Source organism: Trachymyrmex cornetzi, unplaced genomic scaffold (genome assembly GCF_001594075.2).
Source record: "Trachymyrmex cornetzi isolate Tcor2-1 unplaced genomic scaffold, Tcor1.1 scaffold441, whole genome shotgun sequence".
Lineage (NCBI taxonomy): Eukaryota > Metazoa > Arthropoda > Insecta > Hymenoptera > Formicidae > Trachymyrmex > Trachymyrmex cornetzi.
The window spans coordinates 983,265-991,228 of record NW_017299190.1 but is presented as its reverse complement, the minus strand read 5'-3'; the positions used below and the strand labels follow the sequence as shown (position 1 = coordinate 991,228).

The window sequence follows — 7,964 nt, the reverse complement described above, 5'->3', positions numbered from 1 at the left end:
AAAAAAAAAACGCGACAAGAAACGCGATCCTATCCCTGTGAAATGCAAGAGATTCCAAAGATTAAAGAGCTGTTTTCAAAGATTAAAGCTATTTCGTAGTTTGTACATGACTTTCGCACTGAGAAAGACTCAAATTCAGAGTCGAGACATTTGCGTTTACTTGAACTTCGTTTCGTAAGTACATCCCAATTAGTTGCAAATTATATAATCTATCGTGTTACGAATAACTTACGCACCAATATCCGCGAGAGAAACACATAGGCATTTTACTTGCATTAAAATTGTTTAATCAAATAAATGATTAATAAAAGAACTGTAACGAAAAAAACTCCTAAAGCGGAGAAAGGTCAGGAAATTTAAGAATAGATATTTAACGACCTATTGATCATCATGGAGAGAATTAAAAAATTAATGAAGAATAAAAACGAAATGAAAGAGAAACGGAAAGTTAACAAAATGAATAAGGATTATTAACGGACAATAATTATTCGAATAATTAGACACAGATGAATTTTAATTGGGAAGAATTAAAGACCCGACGTCCACGTTTTTTCTTCATTTTCCCGCCTCGGCAATTTGTCACGTAAAATTCCCGCACTAATGAGCAAAAGTACGCGATCGAACGGCCGGCGATCCATAAAGGGACTTATCCCGCCGGTCGCGAACACCCGCAGGCACCGCGAATTAATCTCGCCTAATCGCGGAAATAAAAGAGGAGCTTCGCGGCGGAAGATTGAGCGTCCACGTCGTGAGATGGATCTCCTGGAGCTCGAACGCTGGACGAGCACCTCGCCCCGGAGGTCGAATGGGTCCTTCGTCCTTGCCAAAGGGAGGCGACCACCATTTGTCCGTCTCGTTTGCAGCAGATCGGCAGCGAATGAGAAATTGGTGCAGGAATTGTGAAAAGGGAGCGAGCTGACGTGAAGGTGGCTATAGATTTGTAGGAACGGGCCAAAAGGACGGTTTCCTGATTTCGGATTCTCCCGCTGCGTCAGAACGATTTCACTGAAAAGAATCGTCTCTCCTTCTGCACCCTGCAACCCCGTCGTAACCTTTCCTCAAATCGGTCATGGCAACGGAATTGAATTTATAAAATTTAGATTTTATAAATTCGGGATGTTGGATTTGAAAACAGAAGGTGTCAATCGTTGAATGTGGAAATACGCACAAATTTTTCGTGTAAATATAGAACCTTAAATTTGGATTAAAAAATAAAGCTTACGTGTAATATACAAATAAGAGTTCTCTCTCTAAATGGTTAAATACGTTAAACAAGGATTTCCTATTTATTGATAAAAAAAAATAATAGACTATGAGGAAAGTAAGAATTTTACAAATAATTACAATAGAAAATATATTATATAATTCGCTCGTATAAGGATTTTACATTTTTTATGCTTTTCATGTAATCTCTTTCGCTATATAATAAATCTATATTTTATGCAGCCACACCTACGTGAGCTCCTGTAATTATTTTTTTTTTATTCTTCTGTACTTGTATTGTTTTTTCCTATTTACATTCCTTGATAAAATCAAGTCTTTATAGTTAATGTCTTAACTGTTTTTTTATGCTTCCATTATACTTCGTTGCATTCGTTCTACTAAGTCCAGCTAAGTTAATTTGTCATGCACAATTAAGTGCCGTTGTTATGTGTGTGTCTGTGTGCATGCAAATGTACGGATGTGTTTATTGTGTCTTCATTATATCTCTCCGTTTCTTTCTTTTATATGCTTTGTAATTGGTAAGCCTCATAGCAGCAATCTTATTGATAACTTATCTTTTGCTTATACTACTCTGTTTCTATAGCATTTAATTCGTCAGCCTTTAATACTTTGTATCTTGTCAGTGCCATATACCTAATAGCAATAAAGATTATTAACATTATTCTTATTATTATTACTATTAAATAATTATTTAGTATCAAAACTTTAAAAAAAATTTAATAGCTCCTGTTAATCCAAGAAATTCTACAATATTTCTCGAATTATCCAATCCTATGAGTAACATGATGAAAATGATACCGTTAATTTCTCATATTTCTTTTCGATTCCTGCAGATGTATATCGCCGATAACGTAAAGTATGTATTAATATCACGGACCCTCGGATCCTGCTCCGCATTCGGGTGCGGGGAACGGAAACTGATATCGCGTATCTCGAACCAAAACGACATTTGCGTATTAAGAATCCCGGGCGTATATCGATTTCCCATAAGGACTTCTCTGAACTCGTCGAGTCGGCGGGTGGCATACCTGGAAACGCACGGCCCACGTGGCCTCGAGGAATCGATCGCTTTATTACCGAGTAGCGGTGGGTGCTGCACCGCGGACGGGGCACGAATTTATCGCGCCCGGGGTCGCTGCTCGCCTCCTCGATTCCGCGAACGCGATTAGGCGATTAGGCCCCAGGAAAACGCCTCGGTGATACGGCGCGGTCAAAGAGAGAAAGTCACGGCGGAGCACGATCGCCTGGAGAAATCGGTGACTCGCCCGGAAAGTCGCGATATTGAAGCCGTTATAGCTTTGAAATTATCGATGATTAAATATCGCGTACACGGAACCTTGAATATAAAAAACCTGAGCTTTTCGACGCTGTAAAAAATGTCGGTGTAGATTTATCATCATGCGGTATCCGTATAATTCTCACAGTGTTGAGGTTAACCTTTTCAGATCCTAAATACATTGTAATGTATGTCAAATTTGAAGACATTCGTTAAAATTATTAATTCTATCGATATTTTTATCTCAGATCAAATGTATATATAATAACGTATATGTTGAAAATACAGTTAAAATTTTGAAAAAATTAATTGTTTAATTTTATTGCCTTTAAATTGAATTAAAAAACAATTTCTTAACATGGTTCAATAAAATCAGATCTAATGGGGTTAATATTAACATCAACAGGTGTGGATTTAAAACTCTTGGAGTTTTTGCAGCTTTGATAAAAAATATTACACTTATATTTTTTTCATTCATTTGGAATTCTTTTGCATTCTTGAAACAAGTAATTTATTACAGCAAATACCACTGCACAAGTTTCGAGCTGGAACTTTAAACAATAATTAATAAGGTACCTAATATTTTTGATACCAAAGCTGTATCAACATTACACTGTAAAAAATAAAATGTTAATTTTAACATTTCATGTCTCACAAAATCCACATTTTTTTTGGTTACATTGGTCAATCGAAATCTTATACTGACATTGTGGATAAGCTAAAGCATCCAAAAATTGGCTGTTGCAACCAATTAAAAATACTATGCCATATTTAACCATCTAACTTGCTGCAGCAGCCAATCTTTTCTTTCAGTGTATAAGTTAGAATTAACATTTTATTTTTTACATGCAGTATATCATGCTGTTAAATCCACATCATGTTGGTGTTAATATTAACACCAACAAAGTTAAAATTAGATTGCATATTATATATATCGCATGGTGTTAAATTCACGCCGATACTTTTTAAAGCGCAAATATTTTCTACTTTTGGTAAGGCTGATTTCCTTCAATGCGGGAGAAAGGATGAATACTCCGATCGGGAATACTAGTTTCGACTATCGCTACGTTAACGTCAAAGGCACGATTGTGAAGAGACCTGTGCAACGCCGCCGCTGCAACGCCATCAAAAGCCACAAAGGGAATCCTTTGAAAATATCAAATACTTTTCGCAGACCACGAGCTATTTCACCAACCAAGTGAAGTTGATAGTTGGAATAAGAAAGATTTCTTTCCAAGAGAAACAGCTTATTAGATGGGCTTCTCTACGTCAATAAGAGAACATCACTTCAATAATTGTCAAGGTATATAAAGTTTATAAAAGTTATTAATTGACTAAAAGTAATTTGCTTGGTATACAATAGCAAAGAAAATGTTATACGCATACATCTCAACAATTTTTAAATACATTTTGATGCCAATTTACTTGTAACTTCAAATCATATAAATTAAATCGAAACGAGTCAAATTCAAAACTTCGCTTTCTCGGTTCTGAATCACAAATTTGGAATTAAAGGGGCATGAAGTGTTTCTAAGTTAACATGTGTACCCAATATGATCCAAATGTTACTTTTTTATCCTCATTGTACTGTAAATACTTGAAAATGTCATATCCGTTTTACATTCAAAAATGTTTCCTCTTTTTAATCTGACCATCAGTTTTCAATTTTAAACTCTTTCCAAAGAGTTCCACTTTTTCTGAAATCAAAGAAATTAGACTTAGCAAAAAAATTTGAAAAAGTCCCAAAGCTTAGATGGACCATATATAGGATTTTATTCTTAATTGTTCCCCACAGACCTTTTGCTCTCCACATTTATTTTGTCTTCGATCTCCATTGGTCCTCCCACTCACTCTCGATTTTCGTTTAGCGAGACCTTGTGAATTTTACTCTTCTTATTCGTTGTTACATCCTTCGTTCGTCCGACGATCGCGCGGACTTTCTGCGCTCACAGCGACGCGGAATCTCACGGCACGAAAAGCGTGCGTAGACGAAGTTCCGGGAAAAGTTCCCTTCCGGACAGAATTTTCCAGGGAAAAGCACGGATTGCCGGCGTCTAGCCGGCCAGTTATCCCACGACGACCTCAGGAAAAACGACGACCGGAAGGCGAGAGAGGTCAACCGGGGTTCACGCGAGTTCGACGGCCGGTCGATTCCGGAAATCGGAAGGGATGACGCCGTAGATACGAGTAAGTGCCACTGATGCCCAGTGCAACTACCGATACCGGGAGATAACTTTCGATACCTCTTTCGTAGACACCGAAATTTATGACCAAGGCCTTCAATTTTTAATTATCATTGGAATTAGGTGCACTTAATCCCTCCGTATTAAATTTACGAAGTTCATATAAATTTGATCCCCTCAAGAATCTCAGCAGCTACAGCTTTGGCTAAAAGTATAAAGCACCCCCCTCTCACAAATTGACGTTAGCAAAAAATAGGTTAAAAATAACTTTAGTGAATAATAATATTTATTATTTTATTATAACAGTTATAATATTTTGTTCGTTTTTCTTTGAATTTTATTATTGCCTTTACCGAGAAAATGAATTGAGAGTGTTTTATACTTACAGCCAAAGTCGAATTAGTTTAATAAATTATAACGTTCTCTTTCTTCTTTTCTCATAGCCATTTCTCTGTGAAATCATCTTAAAGAGATTAATTTCGAATTAATTTAAAAAATTGAACAATATTGAGCACCCTGTATAAGTCAAGCTCTTTGAATGCCATACGTGAGCATATGTGTATGTGCATTTCTATTTGGATAACTGCAGCTCCTTTATCTTGGAATCAAGTATGACGTGCAGAGTATTTCTTGGAAAACTTTGCGTTTCGCCTTGACATCCATTCGTTGACTTCGAGGAAATTTCGAGCGGAAAATCGATCACGCGACAAAACGGTATTGAGCCTTGACCGCGCACGAACCATATTTGGCTTCATGAAAGAATGAAGAAATAAATGGGAATAAAATGAAGAACAAATAGATAATAAATAGTAAATGAATGGGAAAAAAAAACAAATGGAGAACAAATGAGGAAGAAATAAGGAATAAGCGTAAAAAAAAATAACAAATGAAAAACAAACATAAGAAAGATGGAAAATAAACGAAGAACAAATTGAAAACAAATGAAGAATAAAACGAAGAACAAATAGAGGGCAAAGAAAAAAAAGCGAATGTAGAATAAACTGTGGAGGAGCACTAAAAAATCGAGGAAAACCCATAGAACAAACAAATGGGAAATGAATGAAACATAAATAAAGAACAACTGGGAAACAAGTGGGGAACCGAGTACAAGGTAAGCAATACGAATGAGCAATTTGTATTAGGTGAAATAAATATTTAATCCTCAGATCTCACGCTAGAATCCACTAAGTTACCAAAACTAATGCTTTAACGTGTATATCTCAATTACGAGGTTTAAACTTTAAATTGGTACGATTTCTCCACTTAACACCAGTGTGTTATTTTGTTTTCTTGCCAAAGTTGCTCGTCGGAGTTGCTACGCGAATAAGCGAAGTGAGAACGCTCTCGGTGTAAGAATGTCGGAGGGTTAATATCCAAAAAAAGAGAGGTCTTCAAAAACTGGAGAAAAGATCTTAACCTCTGATCGCAGATTGTTAAGAAAAGAAGTTTAGTATCCTGTGGATTCGCGATTTCACGTATCCTTGAACTTGCCTCTTTTATTTCGCGTACCAGTAAATGTCGACGTTGTTCGGAAGATTTGACGCAAATTCAATCTCCACGATGAGGCCAATTCGTTTAACCGGCCGTCCCCTTACATCCGACGAAATTACCCATCCCTCGTTCACCTCATAACCTTTCCCATGCCATGATATACTAATTCGACCTGCCTTCCACGCGATTACCCTCGCCCGAGAGTGCCCTTTAAATTTAGGGAAGATTAAAGGGAGTGGAAAAAGACTTCTCATCACGTCATTATCTCGATTCTCCTAGAGATTTATCCTCCGTCTCTCATCTCCACTCCGTCATCGTAACAGTCTATTTAGTCTGCGAATCTTGTGGGATTATCGTCGCCAAGATAACGTTGTATTTAGGATCGTTTCGTATCCGTGATTGTTTCGAATAATTTATTTTAATTAATTCATTAAACAGACTTGAAATAAATTATTTACCATCGCTTATTATATTTTATCATCTCTAATTTTTGCTCGACCGTTATTCTCTGATTATATAGCTTTGTAATTAACGAACCTTACATTTGCTGTATTCACACAAAATAATCTCCAGTTTTAAAAGTTGAGATGAAATTGCATGCCCGATATTTTGTATTTTATCACTCGCTGTTAAGTTGATTGTTTCGAAGCTTGGATTGTGTATGGATACGCGCATCAATAATTCGAAGTATAAATAATAATAAATAATAGAATGTAATATTGGTATTACTTTAATATTTATGAAATATTTAATTATCGTCGTTATTCGTATCGTCATTTCAATATCGCAACAATATTATTATATCGCTTAGCACTCAGTCAACGGTTATTGAATATTACGTTAACGTTTATCGCTGTCACGTTCGTCGATATTACTTCAATACATAATGAAGAATTAATATTAATAACATTAAAACCCCGTGTTTGTTGCATAATGATGAAGCTGAAGAGCTCTTTTATTTTCGAAATAATCATTGCTACAAAATCGTCGATTTTGTTATCGGTGATAAAGCCCTTTTTTTCTCTTTTTGGCGTTTCTCGCGGCAACGGTAAACTAATCTTCATGTTGTTTTTGTTGCGATTAATGTTAATGATGCAAAAATCAGAGACTCAGTAAAAGAAATAAAAGCAGTATAATTATAATAAAAGAGGCAAACGCTCGTTTTTATCGTTCAATGCGAGGAGAACAAAGAAACGAAGTACACTCGGTGTGACATCGGCGAAACCGGCGGCTCTCAAATTTCGAATATACTTCTTTGAAAGTAGAGATACCAATTCTCATCATTTCTTTTCTCGATTAACTCCGCGAATCAGAGCGATACGATATTCTTTAGCTACGATATACCTTTTGAAAATCGGAACTTTCTAATAAAGTAATTTATAGGAGATTTTGCTGTCTAAGGCAATAATAAGAAAAAAAGTTCTCTAATCTTACAAGTGCTTAAATAATTTAAATTAACTTAGTCAAATAAAAAATTTTTTCTTTATCGGGTTAACTTGTGATTTAGACTTAAACTTATTTAATTTGATAATAATATAAAAATTGTCCTTTTCTAATATGATTAGTTTTGCACTAAATTAATAGCTTTATAATATAATAACTTTAAAAGTTATTTATTACAAAATTATTCACTATTACATTAGTGATTATTCATAAATAGAAAAATACAATTTGTATATTATCTGTCACCAGATTAAGGAGATTGTAAGGCAAATGCAATATGTTAAGAACTACTTGAAAAAATTACAGACTATTCTAAATTTCATTTAATAATAATACAAAAAAAATAG

General features: G+C 35.3%; 1 protein-coding gene and 1 pseudogene across 1 annotated transcript in view; one reads left to right on the top strand and one right to left on the bottom strand.

Moving 5' to 3' along the window:
* The window catches only part of LOC108764655 (interleukin-1 receptor accessory protein-like 1), a 275,654-nt gene that overhangs the window by 115,895 nt on the left and 151,795 nt on the right, over nucleotides 1-7,964 (bottom strand). The gene's annotated exons all lie outside the window — the stretch shown is intronic.
* On the top strand, nucleotides 3,755-5,298 carry LOC108764656 (uncharacterized; annotated as a pseudogene).